The 22,719-nt window shown below is 39.7% G+C and overlaps 1 protein-coding gene and 1 pseudogene across 1 annotated transcript in view; both read right to left on the minus strand.

The window, feature by feature from the left end:
* The window catches only part of ADGRL2 (adhesion G protein-coupled receptor L2), a 694,457-nt gene that overhangs the window by 557,661 nt on the left and 114,077 nt on the right, over nt 1-22,719 (minus strand). The gene's annotated exons all lie outside the window — the stretch shown is intronic.
* On the minus strand, nt 12,161-17,311 carry LOC140709222 (heterogeneous nuclear ribonucleoprotein A3 pseudogene; annotated as a pseudogene).

Here is a 22,719-nt window from a genome sequence, read left to right on the forward strand (position 1 = left end):
TGCCACCACGACTTGCTAATTTTTTGTATTTTCAGTAGAAATGGAGTTTCACCACGTTGACCAGGCTACTCTCGAACTCTTGACCGCAGGTGATCCACCCACCTTGTCCTCCCAAAGTGCTGGGATTACAGAAGTAAGCCACCATGCCCGACCACCATTCAGTAAACTTTTAAACAGCAGAATTCCCAGATAGGCTAACCATTTATACATTTATACATTTGAGAGTATAGATTAGTTATTAGTTGTTTCTTGAATTCAAAGAGTTTGTAAAGAATATGCATTTCTTACACTTGGTTACATGTTTAAATTACTACTGAGAGAGCAAGAGAGTAGGTTTTTGGAGACCAGTAATTTTTAGTTTGTCAGCATACTGTAAGTTTGACATGAATCGAAACAGGGTAAAAAACTACCTTGTGAATGCAAGGAATAGCCTTTGCTATCTATCAGATTTGTGAGTGAGGCTGTGAAACCTGGTCTTAAAATGGTAGATGGGAAATTGACCTATTTTCTTCTACAATGTGACCTTCCTGTCCTACTCTTCTGAGGGCTCATGGATAGGTCCTTGTTCTTGGCAAATCAGCATCAAAATGACAGTCCTTGGATGCAGTCCAAAGCAAATCTGACTAATACTGAATTTTGCTCCTGAGTACCATGTTTTATTGTGAGGGTCCAACATAACTATAAAGGTTCTATGACAGGTAACAAATGAAAATTTCCTAGATAGACTCTTTTAGGTTTCACACTGCTCTTGGTTAATTAAGTACATTTATAGCTGGGGATAAAACCTTAGGCTATGGTTGAAAATGCTCAAAAAATAAAGTAGCCTTTCAGTTGTTTTCTTGCCAATTTCTTTATTTCATGATTAGGTAATAGATGTAATATTAACATTTCAAATAAATGGTGAACATTTTATTGTGTAATTTTGTGAAAGAGGGATATTTTCATTTGTAATAAAAAAGCTCATCTTTGTAGGAGGAATTAACACTGGCTATCTAACTATGTCCGTTTTAAGGAGACAAAGGTAATTGAGTAATGGTTGATTTTTGAAGTGGTGGTTATAGCTTTTGAACTGATAGCCAGACTTCTTTTAAAAAGGGCTTTATATTTGAAAATGAAGCATTCGAAGAATTTTTAATATTTTCTAAAGAGCTTAGATACATTCATAAGGTTCAATGAATAGCATAATGAATAATTCCAGCATTTTTGGAAGTTGAGGAGGGAGGATTGCTTGAGCCCAGGAGTCAGAGACTAGCCTGGGGAACATAGTGAGACTCTGTCTCTATAACAAATGTAAAAATTAACCAGGCATGGTAGTGTGCATCTATAGTCTCAGCTACTCGAGGCTAAGGTGAGAAGATCACTTGAGCCCAGGAGGTCCTGCAGTGAGCTATGATTGCACTACCACACGCCAGCCTGGGCAACACAGTGAAACCCTGTCTCAAAAAAAAATGGAATATTCTAGTCTGGGAGTGGTGGCTCATGCCTGTAATCCCAGCACTTTGGGAGGCCAAGGCAGGCGGATCACGAGGTCAGGAGTTTGAGACCAGCCTGGCCAACATAGTGAAACCCTGTCTCTACTAAAAATACAAAAAATTACCTGGGCATGGTGGCACACGCCTGTAATCCCAGCTACCTGGGAGGCTGAGGACTGAGGCAGGAGAATCACTTGAATCTGGGAGGTGGAGGTTGCAGTGAGCCAAGATTGCGACATTATACTCCAGCCCGGGTGACAATGCGAGACTCTGTCTCAAAAAACAAACAAACAAAAAAGCCCCCAAACAAACAAACAAACAAAAATTGAATAGTCAGTGTGGGCTAGAACTTTCATAGAAGTAAGTTTGTACTCTTCATTGAGGCCTTGTATTCTGGGATGTGGATATTAGACATTAGGTAATCGATTAGGAACACTGATGATGTTTGAGCAGGGAGTAAATTAACCAGAAATCCAATTTAGGTAGATGAAGTGTATGCACTATAGATCAAAACAAGGGCTGTAAATGGATTTATTCAATAATTAACCTAGCAAATAATTTTATCAATATTTAAAATTTAATAGTACTATTTTCAGTAGCAATAAGCCATATTAATAATATGCCATGTTCATACTATAATAATATTTAATAATAGTACTAAATTTACTAGTAACTAGTACTAAGTAGTACTATTAGGTACGGAGGCTACAGAGGTGAACTCATTAGTAAAAGTCTCTGATGTCATGGAGGGAAGACACAAAACATCACACAAAACGGATTGAGAGAGGGGGGAGAAAAAAACATGTGTTATGAATGTCTGACTCTAGAAGAATGCTTCTTGTTATGTTTAAGCTTAGTCTAAAACTGTGAGGAAGATAGTAGGCTGTTGTTACAGTCCAGACAAGAAAAAGATTAATGAGAACCTAGGCTAGGCAGTAGCAGTGGGAATTAGAAGGAAGAAAAAGATGCAAGAGGTATTTCAGAGGCAATCAATAGGAATTGGCAATTGCTGAGACGTGCAGTAAGGGAGAAGGAAGAGACATAGATGAATTAGAAACTTGGAGCCTCACAAAAGAAATTGGGTTGCTATTAACGGAAATATGGATGTCAAAAGAAAGAACTAGTCTGACGGGTAATGAATTTGGGTGTGGTGCATTGTGTTTGATGTGTCAAGAAGTGTCTTGGAGATGGCAGTAAGTAGCTGGAACTGTAGGATTATAAATTAGGGGAGAAACTAGAGCTAGAAATTTTGGCATCCTTCCAATGGATGGGGTAGTTAAAATCTGTGGGATTGTCTAAATTCACCGAACATAAGGAAGCCTGAGAGTCTCCATAAAGGTGGGAATTCTGGGAAATGGCATAATTAGGAGAAAGCTCAACCAGAGTTAAGGTGAGTAGGAATAATGTCCAACAGTTAAGTACTGATTCCTACGCAATCATCCTGCACAGAGCACTTCACAGAAGCTAATTTACCTAATTTTTACAACGTCTAGGAAGTAGTGATAGCTACAGGAGGCAGCCAAATGCTTAGGGGTGGGTACCCAGTGAAACCCCGTCTTCAAGCCGAAGACAGTTTAAAGCCTGAAAGCCAAGCTACAAGTTAAATCATCAGACTGTGTTAAGAACTTGTCTTCCTGTTTGGCGTGCTTTCTCCTGGTTGATCCTCACCCTTCACCTATTTTACATATACCTCCCCTTTCCTAATTGGTTTTCTACACTGTCATGCCCACCTTTGAGTGGTATCTTCACTTTAGCCTTTTTTGCATATTGACAAACCAGTCAGCATGCACTCCCCATCCTGTGCCTTTAAAGACCACAGACTCAGTTGGTAGAGGAGGAGACGGCCTGACTTTGGGGAAGAGACAGCCTTTTAGAACCATTTTCATTGCTCAACAAAATTCTCTGCCTTCCCCATCCCCATGTGACCTCATTCTTCTTGAACACCGGACAATAGCTCAGGACCCAATGAGTGCGGGTACCAAGAAAGGCTGTCACACCATCAGCGGCAGAGGGCAGCCACCTCACACGATGAGGCAAGGGGCCAACTGAGTTGCTAACACACTGCCGTCTGTGAATGGCACAACTAAAGGAGCACTGTAAAACCTCCTCTGGGGCTTCCGAGTTGTGGGCACCCTCACATGGGTACTGCTGCATTCCCCTCAAGGCGACACACCTGACCTGGCCGTGAGCCCCGCACAGAGTTTGCTCCTGTGTCGGCACCCGGAGCGGCCAGATTCTGCACTCACTTGTTCATGTGCTCCCTCCTGCAAGGAGTTGACTTTAGCCTGCCTAATAGAGGGAGCATCCCTGCCGCGAGTCCAGTGAAGGGGCTGAGAAAATCCTGCATCAGTAGGTTTTGTTATTAACTCTACTTCCTAAATTAGGAATAAGAGGGACAGAAAGATCGCTAAGGTCACACAGCCCAGAAGTGGTGGAGTCAGGATTCAAACGTACAGTGCTCTGCCTCAGAGTTCCCATATTTACCAACCATGCTGTAATACCTCTTGGGTACAATGAGTGACTTTGAAAAATAGGAGTTTGCTGTTAATAAGACAGAAACCCTACAAATTAAAGTTAGTGGTTAGGCTTGCAAAGCAGTTTTCCATGGGCACAGAGTTAAACTTGGCAGTGATAACAACACATGAGAAAACATGAATGAAAAACGGGGTTTTGGTATTAAACAAACGACTATGTGCAATATAATTTTGTTACACTTGGACAAATACAAAAGGTTCTCTGGGAGTTTTATGGGAGGTAAAGGGAGTTTCTATCAGCAAAGTCTACTTTGAGAAAGTGACATTTAAACAGAGACCTAAATAATGGGTAGGAGTTAGCAGGGCAAAGAGGGAAAAGAAGAACACTCCAGATTTGAGGGCCCTTAGGCAGATGGAACTTGGGGATTCAAGGAGTTTAAAGAAATCTGGGGCAATGATAAGGGAAAAAACACCCTAAGGATTTTGGACTTTATCCTAAAAGTAATAGAAATATATTGAAGTGTATTAAGCAGGAAAATGACAAATTATGCCTCAGAGAGTTTAAACTGCCCAAGTTCATATAGCTACTAATTGAGCCGAAAGGAAACCCAGGTCATTCTTGCTACAAAGTCCTTTCTTCACCAAACCATGTTACTGTCCAGGGCTGAGCTGCAAAATGTTTACTGATCAGCTCTCTGGGGAAAAAAAGCACTGATTTGTAGCATTTTCTGATATGGTGGTTTAAATACTATACTTAGTATTATTTACTGATATTCATCATATTAGGTGCTAATATGAAGTCACAGAATGCAGAATCGGGAAGAGAAAGTCTATATTGTACCGTTATGTGGTATTTCAAACGTGTTGGTATAATGGATAAAAACACCCTCAGCAACACAGAAAATAATACAATGTGCTAGAATAATTAGGAAGTGATGAACGTGTGTATTTATTACCTTTGTTTTAAATGTAATTCTTTAATTCTAAATTTATGTAATGTATTTATTAATAGTGGTTCTCTGGGGGAACAAACAGCTTGCCAAATTCCTGAAAATTTAATAATGGGATCTCCTGGGCAGGTATAAGTTGGAGCCAGAACTCCGTTGTTACCATTTCAAAGAGCCATTTTTGGGGTGTACGTTTTTATCATACTGTTTTGTTTTGGGAGACGGTTCCAGGAATCTTAGATAAAAGCTTGCTCGTGTCTTTCTACACATTTCATTGTGTTGATCATGGGGCATATTCAGTGAGAAGGAATGGATACAGCTTTTTTTTTTTTTCTTTTCTTCCCCCCCAAGCAGGCTGAGAATAAAGAGAGAGGGGAACTCCTGGGAGGCAACGCTATACAATGGCCCCCGTGGGGACATGGGTGACTAATAGCAGGCATTTGTGGCCGACTCCTCATCTTTGCATTCAGACAGTTGGGAGTGCAAGTTTCTGATTTCAAATACAAGTTTATGACTTGAATCAAAGCTAAATTTATATTCTCTGTACACATTGTCTTTCAGTTCTATTATTGTCATGCAACCTCCTCTTTAGGAAAACCACTGGACCCTAAAATAAAATGTTCAGAAACATGCAAATGAAAACAGCTTAAGCTCTCAGACTTTGGCAATGTTACTTGAGTTTTACTGTGGCCTCAGAAGGGACAGTCATAATATTTTTCTGGCTGTCTTGTCTTGATTTATAATTTGAATCTCCATAAATGATAATAGAGAGGGCAATTATCAAAGAAATGGAAAGGGCAATTATCATTGAATTGAAAACACATCACACATCCAACAGGATGAATGACTGAGCTAAAAACAGATTTTGTGGATCTTGCAACTGCTCCAAAAGAACTTAATGGAAGCAACTTCATCTCCCCACCTCCTCCAATTAACCAGATGACTTTGGATCTATTTTTCTTTTTTTTTCCTGGGATGATAACACAAAGCCTGTTAATCTAATCTGCCTGAAGACTGACACTACTTAGGACATGTAAATTTATGAGACTAAACCAGTTGCTGTTTGCCTAGTGTGAAAAAAAGCTTTCCTTTTTTGTGTAAAAACAGTAGAGAAAAATTAGTTCCCTTGTTTGTACATTTGTGATTCCAGGAGACTGCAGACACCCGTCTCATCTGTTCTTAACCTTCATAATGAATCTTTTTAAGTGAGGCAGAAACAGCAATTTTGTTCATGAGGTTAAATAATAGACTGGATAGTGAAATTCCCCTAAAAGACTTTTGTCTTGGTTGGATAAATTGAACAAATTACAATCCAAACTGTAGGCATTAGTTATCATTACTACAAATATGAAAGAAAAAAGGTAAATGTTTATGAACACATTTTGTTGAGAATTCTTGCCGTCCGGATTTACTATTGTAAGGAGTGGAATTATAGACATTCTCTGGAAGGGGTAAGGTGTGGAAAGAAAAAAGGAAAACCCCAAATCACTTTTGTCAGCACTTCTGTATAGGAAAAATAGCTGTGGCATGAATGCCAATACCATATCTGCTAAAGAGATGAAGCCCTATATAATTGGATCCAATCAGGTCCTGCCAGGGGACAACAAGAGTTTCTCCTTTTCACATAAGTGAGGTTCACTGAGCAGAGCAGTCCCTGGCATACTGATCTTCTTAAAATGGATCATGGATCATAAAGGAACTAGAAGTGGAAGGATGGAAAGGCTCAGATACATTTATTGTATATTGATTTCATCTGGGCCTCTGCTTTCCCCATATTGGTTCTTCATGCAGGCTATCACCTTCCATTGATTAATACATAACCAGACTAGGCTTGTTTACTTGGGAACAAAGACCATAAAGTAATCCCAGCACTTATGGCTATATGCTTAGTCACAGAGCCCAGACATTATGGTAATGGACAAAAAAGCGAGGAAAAAAATAGTTCAAATGAAAGAAGGAAAGACAACTAATATTTACTAACTACCTTTTGTCAGGTATGTTAAATAGATGTAATTTGAGTGTTGCTACCTATCTGGTATCAAACCTGTTAGTGAGTTTTATATTTGTAAGTTCCCTGTAGAACAAATTTTGCCATGCTGTACTGTGAGGTCTTCGGCAAGTACATTCTCCTTCACGTTGGAGGACTGAGCTGTGCCTGTCCTGTGCTTCTTTGGTGTTTTGCTGATTGGAGAATTGAATATATGCTGTACTGTCTACCCGCCAGTAATATGCAACTTTAGTGCTGAATACTTTCCTTTTGAAGACATATGATTCTTTTATATTTTTGTGAGATGGAGTTTCACTCTTACTGCCCAGGTTGGAGTGCAATGGCGTGATCTCGGCTCACTGCAACCTCCACCTCTGGGATTCAAGGGATTCTCCTGCCTCAGCCTCCTGAGTAGCTGGGATTACAGGCCTCTACCACCATGCCCGGCTAATTTTGTATTTTTTAGTAGAGATGGGGTTTCTCCATGTTGGTCAGGCTGGTCTCGAACTCCCAACCTCAGGTGATCCGCCTGCCTCAGACTCCCAAAGTGCTGGGATTACAGGCATGAGCCACCGTGCCCTGTCTCAAGATGTATGATTTTTTATTCATCATCCTTTTTTCTGGCTTCCATCTTTCCCAGGTTCCAGAGAAATGTTTCAGTGTAAGAAATATTATTCAACAGTTTTTGCAAAGCGAGGAAACAGACACAATTTCTGTTCAATGTATCCACTATTAATTTTTATAAATATGTGTGTCTACCTATAAATTAACCAACTTGAATTAAATATATGTATTCCCAATGTTTTGAAAAAATGGATTGTTATATTTATTAGTTCATCTTCGCCTATAAATTTATTTTAAAATACTAAGCACTCCAAAAAACAAATAGTGGTTTCCCTTTTAAAATTTCTCAAACTTCCAAGTGTTTTGAATTCATTGAACTCTCGACAATCACCATCTGGTTGATTAAGTAATTTACATTTGGACATCCTCACAAAGAGATTGGGGGTGGGGGAATTCCCCTTGAATTCTGGGAAGTTGTTCTTTGGACATGATGTTTATTTCCTCTGATGTCACAATTTCTCTTGATAAACGTAAACATTTATTTTTAACATGGTTGTTAAAACTTAGTCAATATTCAGTTCCAATTCTTTTGTCAGTTACTGGTGAAGCGGAAAGGTCAGTTTATGGGTCATTATACTCACAGATTGAATGTTGAGTTAGTAAAAAGTAAATGTAATATTATTTTAATATTTTTTAATGTGTTTGGAAACGTAAGTGGAGTTTTCGAAAAACAAAAACTGGAAAGCTGTCTAACTTAATACAGAGTATAAGTAAAATAAAATTCATGTCAATAAAGTTTACCTATCATTAATATTTTTGGGGACTGGTACATTTTTATTAATTGTATCCAGTACTTTTGTTGAAACCTTTTGTAACCTGTATTTAATTCTCACAGGAGTCCTTTGCAGTGTGCCTTGTTGTCTGATTTCACAGATTTTACAACTCAGAGAAGTTAAAAAATTTTTCATGTCACACAGCAAGCAAACAGCAGAGCAGGGACTTGAGCCCAGCCCTATCAGATTCGAAGGCCAGTGAATGACCACCTGCAGCTTCCCAATTTTGGTTGCAAGGTAGGGCTGGTCATATATTTTGTGCTTTCCCAGACAGCTGCAGTTAAAACTGCTTCATATGAGAGATGATACTCATCCTAATTTTTTATATATTTAAATAAATCATAATGCCGACCTCTCTGCTTGTAATCCTCCCTCACTCCCAATTTCTATAACGAAACATCCAAGATGTTTGTTTCCTACAGTTTTGTATTCACTGGGCTCATTCACTTATTCACTAGTTCACTCATTAATTCAACACATATTTATGGTGCCCTCATCAAGTACCAGACACTCTTATAGGCCTTAGAAAAGCAGTTCCTATGGTAAAGAAGTTTACATTTGGGTAGAAGAGAGAGACAATGAACACATACTGATAGACATATATAAAAACAGGCAAAGTTGGATGGTGATAAATGCAGTGAAGGAAAATAAAATAGAATAAGTACCCAGAAAATAATAACTAACTTTCATTGAAAATACATTACACTTTCTAACTAACTTTCATTGAAAATACATTACATGTGCATTTTGATTAATCTTTGTAACGTACATTACAAGTACGTTACAAAGATTAATTTACTTAATTCTCACAAAACTCTATGTGGTTAATACTGTATTTGTGGTAGATCAGGAATGGCATCAAATTATTTACTACTCCTCTAATAGACGTTGAAATGTGGAGTCTAATTCCTCTCCCTTTGAATCTGAGCTGACCTTATTGACTTGCTTGATGCATAGAGTGGGGTGGAAGAGATAGCATACTAGGTCCTAGCTTAGCCTTTAAATGGACTGGCAACATTGCCTTGTTCTCTGAGAACCCTGAGCTTCCATTAAAAAGTCAGACCGAGGCTTCCATGCTGTGGGAAAACTCAAGCAACATGGAGAGACCAGGTGTCAACAGTGTCCCAACATAGCTTCTAGCCTACAACCAGCATGTGAATGAATCATATTGTGGGGCCAGCCCCCTGAAGCCTTTATATGACTTCAGTTCCTGCTGCTATCTGACTGCTCCAGAACGATGATGAACCCTGAGTGAGAACAACCCAGGAGAGTCCAGTCAATCCACGGAAAAGTGAGAGATAATAATACATACTTCTTTCAAGCCATTAAATTTCAGGGTGTTTTGTTATACAGCAAAGAATAATTGGAACCATTATAATTTTCCTTTTACAAATGAGAAAACCAAGGGAAAGAAGGGTTAAATAATTTCTTTGCCAAAGGGTAGAATCTGAATTCCAACCCAGACAGGCTGCCCTGCAAGCATCATTTTAAACTCTCCCCCAAATAGCCTAACCCCTAGAGTGAGATCAGCTTTCACAGGGCTCTCCTGACTAAACTTGGCAGTTGCTGACTAGTTCACATTTTATGTTCTTCATTGAATCACAGTGGTTAAAACTCAGGGCACACTTCTATTGGAATATAATCGCTTTCTCAAAGGGACCTTGTGGTGTCCTTGGTCCGGAAGTATTATGTTGTCTATGACCTTTTGTGGATTGGAATCTTAAGAAAAATAAGGAGGACATGGAGGAGATTGACCTGCACTAATCTATAATCCTTTCATTGTGTTGTAAAATTATGAGAATTATTCAAGTGAAATAGGAAATTACATGGCATTTTGATTAAATAAAAGAAAAAGAGTACAAAGTAATTCTCTTAAATTAAGAGCAAATAATTGTCACAAAATCAAATTTCTTGGCATACAAATATGTTACATCCCCTGTCTAAGGCAGATAATTTATATTGGGATGGGAAAGGAGTGACCGGATGTCTGTAGCCTGATAGCATTAAGCAGTAAGTTGTTCAGCCAGATGTTCCTTCCTTAGCAAGGAAGGACACATAACTACAGGGTACCAGGCAAGCCCAAGGTACATATTTCCACAGACATTTTTTCCTCAGGGTATTTACAGTTCAGTTTAGCTCTTTCCACATTGAAACTTTGTATACAAAACCATAGAATGGCCCATGATAGCTCAAAGGAAAGACGTTTGTAGATGCTACACATTCCCCACACCGCCCCAAGTCTTCTACAGGAAGCTCCTGGTACTCTTGAAACTTTCCTGTCAGACGATTATACAATCCAGTGCCTTTTCCAAGCAGGAAATATGATGTTCCAACGACAACTTGACCTCCTGTCTGAAAATGGGTCGGGGAGGGGAGCGGCGCCGAGGCGGGGGCAGGAAGATGAAACAGGCATGGTCTCAGTAGACTTAATTCATAGACCCAATCACAAACACAAACAAGTTAATTTTGTTAAGAACACATGATAACATTTCACTTATGACACAATCCCAATCATTTATTCTCCTCTGGAGTACTTCTTATGCATCCTTGAGTTTTTAAAAGTTCAAGTGTTGCATAAAAAAATCAACATAATTACAGAAAACAGTCCTTAAACAAGAATATCCTGTTTTGTTTCCTGCATACGCACTGGGGTGGCTCATCTGAATCCTTGACAACATCCAAGTCGAAGAAGAAGAAAACATCAAGACGGCTTGCTGATCAAGGATTTTACATCCAGCTCTTCAGCGGTCGGGTTGTTGGCCCCAAGTGTAAGCCGACAATCGCCCTATTGTTTACTTTCCAGTCAGAAAAGCGATGCTGCCTTTCTTCACTGCGTATGGTCTCCATAATCCTAACAGTCATGTTCACTCAGCAGTCAGCCCAAATATATGTTTCCCAGAGGAGTTTCAAATACATGAGATAGATTAGCATCTCTGTGGCTTGATGCAATCTGTGACAGATTCAACAGCAATAAACATTTTAAAGTGTGGTCAGTATTAAATTATTTGTTGAAGAACAATTTTGTTCCCGAGGTAGACAAAAATTAGCAATAACTTTTGGGTAGTAAATACAGGGGCTGAGGGATAATACAACACCCCCGAACCTCTTGCCCTCCCGGCATTTCATTCTGTTTAAAGAGAGGAAAAAAGCCCAATTGTGTGCTGATGAATTAGAAAACTTCATGAACATTCAAGAAATACACATGCCACTACAAATTAACCATTAGCAGGGCAAGGTATTCATCCTTTCTGTCAGATTCTGTGGGAAGTATGCCTTATTAGCATTGAAGCCCAAAGAAGTAATCTATCAGTCCACATTCACTTATCCTACAAAAAATAACAGCCTATTTCAGTTCTGGAAAAATAAATAGCATAGTTCTTCCCATCCTCATTTCAATCCTAAAATTGAAAATCACCAAATAAAATTCTATTTCCTCTCTGCTTCCAGTTTGTTTCTGTGTTTACAGCGGAATGTGGTTTTGCATTTTAAATCAGTTCCATCATAACCCTGAAAGTGATCACAGGGCTGCTAATTCTCTGTCTTTAGTTTCCACCCCTCCTCCACGCTACCACTTTGAATTTGAATGGGACCAGAAGATCTCTAGGGGCCACATTTGTGGCCCTTCAGCGACAGCCTCTCTACTTCTTTCAGCTTGTTTCCTGGCATGGTTCATGGGGATTTGTGGTGAGTGGCAGCTCTGGAATCACTTTTCATTCTGTCAGGTTGTGGTTAGGCTTAGTGGGGTTTCTTTGTTATACTGGCCACTAGTAGTCAATTCCCTTGAAAATATCTGGTTTTCTCCTTTTCTCTTAAAGAAAAAAAAAAAAAAAGCAGCTCCCAACTCCCCACCCTACCTCCAAAACACAAACAAAGCAAACACGGATATCCCTTGGAAATCTTAAGAGGAGACAGAGAACAGAGAGAGCCCCAGATGTTCTCAACGTCCCGGTTTAATTCTGATGTCAGACTATAAAAGAACTTTGGAGGGCTCCATTTCCCGTACCTGTTCTGCTGACATGCTGTTTTATTAAAGAATCAAGGATAAATTTTACTACTCCTTTTTCATGTTAAAATAAAATAAGCCAAATATATACAATGTGATTTTGGGGAGCACAGTGCTTCTTTTTCTTTCAAGACAAACTTGGAAAATATGTACGTGACAAAATTAGTAAAACAAATCAAATAAACACTTGGGAGTGCATTAAGATGGAGTTTTCCATGGACACAGAGGGAGGATTGGCACTTTCTGCACGTCTTAAGCCAGTGCTTAACAGAGTTTTGTATTTCAGGAATCAGTTTGGGAAAAAAGGTGAGAACAACATACTGCTGCCAACATTTTATATTGCCAAGTTAGGCTATTAAAAAACAACAACTAACTTGAAATCTTACATCATTTCTTAAAAGAAAGGACATATTAACATCAGTGGGGAGCTGGGGGAGAGAGGAAAGACATAATCTCGGAATACAAGACAGCCTTTTCAAAAACGAAGAGCTGGCAACTTTTACACCAACATGCCACAAAGGCCTTCAGAAATAGCGGGTTCCTGAAACACACCAAGCCCCTTTTCACCTTATTGCCTTAGCACGGGGCCAATCCCATCCTCTAATTGGAAACAGATCCCCTGGGGCATTGACAGAGCTCTCCACTCACATCTAACCAGAAGAGGCAGGGCTTCTGTAGCCCTGTTGAAACCCCCTCTTTACAGACCCCATGTGGACAAGCCTTCCCCTTCTGCACCTCCATTTCTCTCCATTCTTTAACCTTGCTTTATGTTTCATCAAGCACTTGCTACTACATTGCTATCTATCATTTATTTGCTTTTGTCTATTTCCCCCATTACAATATAAAGCTCATGGCTGGGCGAGGTGGCTCACGCCTGTAAACCCAGGACTTTGGGAGGCCCAAAGTTGGGTTAGGCTGGGAGACCAGCCCGACCAACACGGAGAACCCTCGTCTTTACCTAAAATACAAAATTAGCCAGGTATGGTGGTGGATGCCTGTAATCCCAGCTACTCGGGAGGCTGAGGCAGGAGAATCGCTTGAACCCAGGAGGCAGAGGTTGCAGTGAGCCGAGATCATGCCATTGCACTCCAGCCTGCGTGACAACAGCGAAACTCCGTCTCAAAACAGCAACAACAATAACAACGAAAAACAAAAACAAAAACAAAAACAAAAAAACAATAATATAAAGCTCATGAGGTCATGGGTTTCCCATCTTTTGTTCACCTCTTTTCTTCCATGACCCAAAACGTTGCCTGGCATATGGGAGGCTCTCACTACAGACTTGTTCCATTTATATATGTGTATCATTTCAGACTGTTTATTTTTCTTCTTTTATTGTGGACAAGAGAAAATGTCCACAGAGACTGCACTGTTTGGTGTATGGAAACCATTGTTTTAAGAAAGAGATTGAAGAACCCCTAGCAGCATTCCTTCAGGGCAGAACTGAAGGAAGCAGGCATTTGATTTGAGCATTCTTTACTGCAACCAGTTTCAAATATCAGGAGACTCATGTTTCTTAGGACAGGCAGCCAATGGCTAGTGGGCTGAATCGTGCCTGCCTGATTTAGGAATAAGAAATATTATTAAAATACAGGCAGGCTGTTTAGGAATATAGACCCTCCTCCCCGCTCAAATTACCTAATTAGAGATTAGGCATTGTTTCTTAGCCTGTGGCTCTTTCACACTGCATGAATCATGTGTGAGAATGTTCACCTACCCTTGAGTGCAAGTATCTGTTGGATATTTAAGTTTAAAAAAAAGGTAACAGTAGCCTCTAGGTAACTGCACAAAGAACTGTTATCTCTCATAATTATTAACCAGGAAGTGGTAAAACTAGGAAGTCAAGTTCACAAACAAACCTTACCACTAACAAGAGTGGGTCATTGTGAAAAAAAGCTGCTCCTGAAATGCCTCATGGATAGTTCACAAATATAGATAGGAGGTTTCAAAAGTGAGAATTTCAAATTTCTTATGCCATATGGGAATGTGAATAGGTGGTTCAGACTTCTTCCTGAAAAAGTACTACTTCTAGGCGTCAGGGCTCAGAACATCGTGGCGGCTGGGAAAACAACACCTTAAAATATGGTGCTTTCACATGCTGAGTACCTTGAAATAAAGCAGCAGCCTCGGAAACAAGGTCTCTCCCTCTGACCTCCTACTCTCCCTCTCTCTCCCCTTTCCCTATCCTGAAGCACGGAGAGGTGCTTTATGTGAAGTTCCCTCATTTGACCAAGTGAAGTTCCACTAGAAGAAACACAGTTGTCTTGAGCCCCCTCCTTATAATCTCACCAAACAGAGCAGAATAACTTGCAGAAAAGACTAACATTGACACCACTCTCCCAGAGTCCAGATAAACTTTGCCTCAGGCTATGGTCTGTTCCTCAGGTCCATTCATCTCCCCTAAAAATCCTTTACTCATCCTCTAAAGTTGCCTGCATCCCCCACTCCCCTCTCTCTTATGAATGGGGGCCTTTAAGCTTTAATCATCTGGTCCTTGTTTGAGCTTCATACTTGGTATGACTCCCATGTGTCCGCATGTTAATAGATGTGTACACCTTTTCTCCTGTTAACCTGTCTATTGTCAGTCTGTCTTATAGGCTCAAATTCTTGAACCTTCAGGGAGTGGAAGGAAAGTGCCTTTTGCACCTACAACATGATATCCTAAAATATAGCATCTTGGCATACTGAGGTATTCTTTTTTAATTTTGAGATTTTTTTTATTTGAAGGTAATCTTAATGCTATTAAATTCACAAATGCTAATTTAAATACCCAATCCTATTTATCTAAAACACACATTGCAAACACATAAATATCTATTCTGTCCACATGTCAGCACCCATTCATGTCATAGTTTGGAAATGGGGATAATAGATTCCCCTTAAACTGCAAGTCAGTCAGTGTTTCTTTACAGTTAACTTTAGCAAAATTCATGCAAAACAGTAATTAACAATGTTCTTCTTGTTAACTCACAAGGAAACACCTTCAAAACTGCATTTGTTAAAGTCTCTGTACTAAAATGTAGAAAAACTGAACTACACAAATATTGAAAAGCTAAAAATTCCTTAACTTTTTATTCCTGATACCACTATCACAATTTACAGGGCAATGTACCTGATGAAATGAAAAGAAAAATAAGAAGAAAAAGCTACCGCAGATAAAGACCTCAGGAATGTACATCTAATTGACCCTACATTGCATGAATCAATAGCTGAACTTTTTTTTTTTCTTTCTTTCTTTTATTTTTTTGGGACAGAGTCTCGCTCTGTCACCCAGACTGGAGTGCAGTGGCATGATCTTGGCTCCCTGCAACCTCCGCCTCCCAGGTTCAGGGCACTCTCCTGACTCAGTCTCCTGAGTAGCTAGGACTACAGGCACCCACCACCACACCAGGCTAATTTTTTATATTTTTAGTAGAGATAGGGTTTCACTGTGTTAGCCAGGATGGTCTCGATCTCTTGACCTCATGATCTGCCCACTTCGGCCTCCCAAAGTGCTGGGATTGCAGGCGTGAGCCACTATGCCCAGCCAATAGCTGAACATTTTGCAAACTGTGGCTGTGACAGTCCCGAACGAGAAGGTTTCCTGTTTAAGCTGCGGTAACTTTTCTGACTGTGGATCATTGTTTCCACTGTGACAGATTTTTAAAGTTCCTTTAATGCATTCGGGATGACTGTCTCGAAGTAACCTCCAGCTTTCCTGACAACTCCTCCCTCTCTCTCCTGCTAAGAACTGCAGCCCTTTTCTGCTGTTTTTAGAAACTTCTCCCATATCCACCATGTCCATCACCAGATCCATAACCACCAACATAGGGATGACTGAGCTTCTTCCACAAAAACTACCCCCTTACATGGGTGCATAATTTGATTACTGTTATCCACTACGATTTCCAAAATCATTATAGCTCCCACCACCACCATAGTTACCACCGCCAAATTTCCTCCTTCATTGTAACCATCATATCCTCCACCACCACCACCGTATCCGCCACCTTGGGCCATATCCTGGTCCATCACCACCATAGCCCCCTCTACTACTATAACAAGGACCACTGCCAGAGTTGTCACTATCACCTCCATATCCATTATATCCAACATCACCTCCTCCATAACTACCTCTGCTGCCACCACCTCCACCACCATAGCCTCCTCTTCCACCAAAGTTGCCACCACGGCCAAAATTACCTCCACCACCTCCAAAGTTTCCTCCGTAACCCACAAAATTGCTAGATCCACCTCCACAACCTCTCTGTGATCCAGCAGACTGCATCTCTTGTTCAGAAAGGGCCTTTTCACTTCACAATTATGCCCATTAATAGTGTGGTATTCCTGAACAACAATGTTATCAACTGTATCATGATCATCAAAAGTTGCAAAAGCAAATCCTCTCTTTATTCCACTCTGCCTGTCTTCCATAACTTCTATGGCTTCAATCTTGCCATACTTTTCAAAGTAGTCTCTCAAATTATATTCTTCTGTATCTTCTTTAATACCACCAACAAAATTTTTCTTCACTGTCAGATGGGCATCAGGCTTTATAGAATCCTCTCTAGAAACAGTTTTCTTTGGTTCCAATAGATGCCTACCAACCTGTGTGGTTGAGTACATGTTGCTGCATCCACCTCTTCAACACAAGAATGAGTCATAAAACCAACCCCCCTGGAACTTTTTGTTTGGGAGTATCTCATTACCACACAATCTGTGAGTGGGCCCCATTTTTCCAAATGTTCTCTTAAGCTATCATCTGTCATTTCAAAGCTCAGACCACCAATAAACAGTTTCTCAACTACTCTGTTTCCTTTGGATCATGACCCCCTTCCCCCGGCGGTGATAGCCACAGCCAGAATTGGGCTTGGGGCCACCAGGCAGCAGTTTTACCTCCATTTTGAGACCGGACTCACCTCTTCCAACTTGAATTCACTATCTACTGAATATTTTAACCTGAAGGAAATTGAGAAAACCATAGAAGAAAGAAGGGCCTCTCTAACTTTCTCTGTCCTTTCTCCCCGAAACATGGTTATAGGGAAGTTGTCTGACCTACCTCCCCTGTAAGTAGGTCATAAGACCCTCACATGATAGGTGTCCTGCCCTATACCTGGAGGCCAAGAAGAATCTAAGCAAACCCCCTTTGCTAAGCTCTGCCCAGTTTATCATTAGGTCAAACCTCCCTTTTGTCCAACCATACTTCTACGTGACTGTCTATTCTTCATCAAACCTGTCCATAGAAATACACAGTTTTCCTTGGGTCTTTGAGTCTTCATTTCTGAAGCCTTTCTGCCACATGAAACTTTGGTCAAATAAATTTGTTGGCTGGGTGTGGTGGTGCATGCCTGTAGTCCCAGCTACTTGGGAGGCTGAGGTGGGAGAATGACCTGAGCCCAGGAGTTCAAGGCTGCAGTGAGCTATGATTTGCACCTGTGCAGTTCAGCCTGGGCAATAGGGCAAGACTCTGCCTTAAATAAATAAATAAATAAATAAATGCATAAATAAGTTTGTGTTTTCTTTTGTTAAGCTGTCTTTTGTTATATGGTTATCAGCCATGAATCTTGCAATGGATGAGGTAAACGTATTATTTTTTCTCCCCTATAGTTTTTGGTACCCAACATGGGGTGACTCAGATCCCCCCCCCGCCCCCGCGTCACTTGCTTTAAAGCCCACAGTTGAGATCTGGAAGCAATTGACAAAAGCTGGCAAAAAAGTAAGAATTTATTTTTTTTAACCAAGATCAGTTCTCCCAGATGTCTGCCTATAATGCCTGGTGGAGAACGGATGGTAAGTTTTTTCCTTGTCCTTTGCTTTCTGAATTCAGATTAGTAGGAGAAAAACATTTGCATCTTTTGTTATAGGAGTTTCGGCTGTGAAGCTTGCCATGGGCCAGGCATAGGCATGTGGGGTTCATTTTGGTACATAGTTTTTTCACCTGAAATGTAAGTACGAGCCCAAGTGTACCTAATGTATGTTTAGCACATATATTTTTAAAATTGGTTCTAATATCTGTTCTTGCTGCCACACTTCAGAGTAGTAGTAACTGTTAGCTACAAGACAGTACACAAATAACTGCGAAATGGTAGTAAATGAAGAAAATGAGAGTTTAGAGTACGTAAGTGCCTGTGTGTGTACACATGCATGGGTATGTGATTGTGTTGTGTGTATATATGTGATAGGGTCAACATATATTATTATAATGATAATGATTAAAATAAATGAAAAGGAGGAAAGTATAGATCTTTTGAAATTTCTTTCTTTTATTCTCTCTCTGTCTCCCTCTCATTCTTTTATGCTCCAGAATGGAATGGAGCTAGGGGATTTATAAGCCTCTGCTGATGAATCCATTATATTCTGACAACTGAATTCCCAGAAACAGAGTATTAGACTTTTACACAAGGTGACATTTTGACTGGAATCTTTTAAGTTGAAGCTTATAAAGTACTGAGAAGAGGACTGCTCTATAGCAGGTCTTCAAATAATGGTAGCTACTAGTGTTATTAGTTGCTCCCGTGAAGAAACCAAGGATTTCAATATCTGACCAGCCAATTCCACCATCTCAATACCCTTGCAACTGCTATGTCAGAGAAAGTTTTGAAAGAGGTAAAGTCGTATAGTAGCTGGGCAGACTTTTACACTGAAGGGTAAGAATAAAAACATTAAGTGATTTTTAAAAAGTTAGGAGAGTGAGACTTTGGACCATCACCCACCCGATGAAGTGGTCTTATTTTAGGATTGTCTATCATGAAGATTAAAAATAAAGCCAAGACTTAACCTCATTGATATTTGAAATAAAAATGTTCATTTTCTTTTAAAAACTGGCCAGGCACAATGATAGAGGCAGTTATTTTTGGTAAAAGTGGATTGTGGACAGAGTAGCTGGTGAAATGCTCTCAAGTATTCACGTAAGACAAAAACCTTCCTGGCACTAAGAAGTCTCAATTGGCTTTTCAGCTGCACTGTGGTTTATTGTGTGCTTTAAATCAGCTCTAAGACTATACTACATACCTTTGTGTCTGTTAGAAAATCATTATGGTGCAATTAAAAGCAATGTTGTTTCACAGACGAACATGGAATTTTCCTCTGCGTCTGACGGCTGTGCACTTCCTTCGTGCCTCCTGTGATTATCTGCACTGGTGATGGTCAAGAGATACAGCTGTCGGGAAAACACTCAACAGATGGCAGTTGCAGAGTGATGCATCATCCTTTTTGGGATGCTCTCTGACACCGGAGCTCGGGATTTCCTTAAACGTTGGCGTGTCACTGACTCCTTTCAAGCAACTCGGGCCTGGAATGTTCAGTGACAAAATTAATCTTCCTCCAGAAATGAAGAGAAATTGAAGTGTCCTTATGAAATGAAGTGTGCCATATAATGCTAAAATGTATTGTCATTTGTAGCTTCTTAACTATTATAGATAAGAACAACCAACTATATAGAAAGCCTGATATGTTGGTAGATTGACCACTTTTTCTTCAGGATGAGAGTGAGCAAGATCGGTCAGTTCTTTCATTTTTGTAAAGCTCTTTAAAGACTGGCTTTATGTTTTTTAAAAAGAGCAATTTAACCTTTGCTTCAGTAATGACATGGCTTGTTGAATGATGTTGTCTGTGATGGAATTTGTCTTAGTGGTGCACGGATTAATTACATGGTTCCTTTTCACATCTCAGTTAGCATTTTAACATGAAACACTGAAGCTTCTATCTTCATTATTTATACAGTACATATATGTGTATAACATTATTATGGAAATAAGAAAATAAGAGTAAACTGACAATGATGTCGAACAATGCGCTGAACAACATTGTATAATAGTTATGCTAGATTTTTATTCACTATTCAAAATCAGAGTTATAGAGTCCCTATGACTGACTCATTTTTCTTCCTCTCAGTTACACAGATCCTTTCAAGTTTTAGGGCCTCACTTAACCAGTGAACATTCTGGGCTGTCTGGATGTGTGTATTTTAATACAATGACAAGACAACATTGAATAGTAGGTATAGGTCCTGCATCTGTGTTCTAGAAAGTGTCCTGGGCATTACTGCCTGCCAGCTCTATTCACCCTCTAATGCCACTAAATGACATTTGGCTATCTGTAGTTTGACCTGAATATGAGTATAGTCCTATATAATGTTAAAAGCAGGTAACGTGGGGATAACCATATCCCATAGGGTTAAGTTTAATTTTGTCAAAATTGTGGTCTTTCCTTTTCCATGTTAGCAAAATTGTGTCCTGCGGTACATGAAGATTTATATTTCTTCTAAAACATGACACTCTGACATTTTCTGTTTGTCTATTCATGTCCCCAAAGAGGTAACCACATGCTATACATGTTTTCTGTTAATATATTTGCAGGTTGGTCTCAATGGTTGGTCTCTGAATTATTTCCAGTGGATAAAACACATGGAATGAGAAGCTGCAAAAGGAGCCTTTTCAGTAAATGCATAAAGGGGCAGGGAACAGTGTGGAGGCTGTAGGAAACATGAAACACGACACAGCATAGATTTGAAATACATTGTATATGTTTTGGGACAAAATTAAAAATTTTGCTTATTCTAAAAGCTTTAATATATTCCAGGCATTATGATAAATACTTTGTATGTATTATTTGATTTGATTTGATTCTCACACGTATGTAAGATAGGTATTATTATTTTCAGTATATTGATGAGAAAATGGTGGCACAGCTGATAATTTGCCCAAAGTCAAACAATAAGATGGTCTTCCAGACTCTTCTACTTTCTTAAAAGAGTGTAATTGTTTCTTCCCTAAACAATAGTATTACTTTGTGCATATAAGGTTTTCTGTGATGTTATACTGGATATAGGTGCTAATTAATAAACAATGAAAAACTACATTTGGCTAGGTGTGGTGGCCCACGCCTGTAATCCCAGCACTTTGGGAGGCTGAGGTGTCTGGAACACCTGAGGTCAGGAGTTTGAGACCAGCCTGGCCAACATGGTGAAACCCCATCTCTACTGAAAATACAAAAACTGGCTAGCCATGGTGGCAGGTGCCTGTAACCCCAGCTACTTGGGAGGCTGAGGCAGGAGGATAGCTTGAACCCAGGAGGCAGAGGTTGCAGTAAGCCAAGATCATGCCATTGCACTCCAGGCTGGGCAACAGAACGAGACTCCTCTCAAAAAAAAAAAAAAAAAAAAAAAAGAAAAAAAACTGTTTGTATGATAAAATGCATCTTTATATCTCTTAAAATAATACAATTTCTATTTAAGAAAAAGAAGTTTGAGAGATGTAAGTACGTGGATTTTTTTTTTTTTTTTTGAAGGATTCAGGTACCTTTGTAATAAGTAGGATGTTAGTAAACCAGTTTTTCCTGAAATTTTCAGTTGTTTTATGATTAATATAAAACAATTTTATGATTTCATTGAATATAAATTAAAAGAAAATTCTCCAAGTGTTGAGTAAAATAAGTCTGTAAGTAAAACTATTAAGACAATTTTATAGATCCTCTTTCAATGGTGCATAGAGGTGGTATGTTCCCAACTGAGATGGGTGTGGGAATGACATGACAGGATACATTTTCAAAATAAGCATGCTGGCCGGGCGCGGTGGCTCACGCCTGTAATCCCAGCACTTTGGGAGGCCGAGGCGGGCGGATCAAGAGGTAAGGAGATCGAGACCATCCTGGCTAACACAGTGAAACCCCACCTCTACTAAAAAACCAAAAAATTAGCCGAGTGTGGTGGCAGGTGCCTGTAGTCCCAGCTACCCGGGAGACTGAGGCAGGAGAACGGTGTGAACCCGGGATGGGGAGCTTGCAGTGAGTGGAGATCTCGCTACTGCACTCCAGGCTGGGCGACAGAGCCGGACTCTGTCTCAAAAAAATAAATAAATAAAAAATAAGCATGCCATAAAAATGATTGGTAGAACATAATATATGCAGTTAAACTCTGTGTTTTCTTCCCAAATTTTGAATGTAGTCTGTTGTATGCCAAAAGGAGGCAACTAATTGGAAACCTAGAAGTGAATTCCAGATTTCCATTTGCTTTTTATTGCAGGGCTATATATTCTGGGGAGGCAAAAACAATATGTCATTGAGATGCTGTGTGGTTACCTTCAGTATCTTGCCATGATAGTGGCATCTAAAATGACACTGTCATGAGGCTCAAATACGTGCGTGGGCAAGACAAATCCACAGTGGAGGAAAGCACCATGAAAGCACATGCAGTATAAAGGTAAAGAAAGACCATTGTCTCATGGTAACTGCTTGCAGTTATGAGTATTCTACTATAAATCTAAGCCATGTAGGGTGTGGGATTTTATAGCTGTCATTGCCACTTGAGATTATTCTGCTGCCTAATGTAAGTCGATGAAAGGGTCTAATTTTTGTAACAGTCTTGAAACACTACCTTAGGCATCCATTATTGCACCATTTCAGTTTTGAATCAGTATGAGCTTTATCTTTGGTTATGATGTTCACATCCTCCATAAGTAAGA

Source organism: Chlorocebus sabaeus, chromosome 20, assembly GCF_047675955.1.
Source record: "Chlorocebus sabaeus isolate Y175 chromosome 20, mChlSab1.0.hap1, whole genome shotgun sequence".
Lineage (NCBI taxonomy): Eukaryota > Metazoa > Chordata > Mammalia > Primates > Cercopithecidae > Chlorocebus > Chlorocebus sabaeus.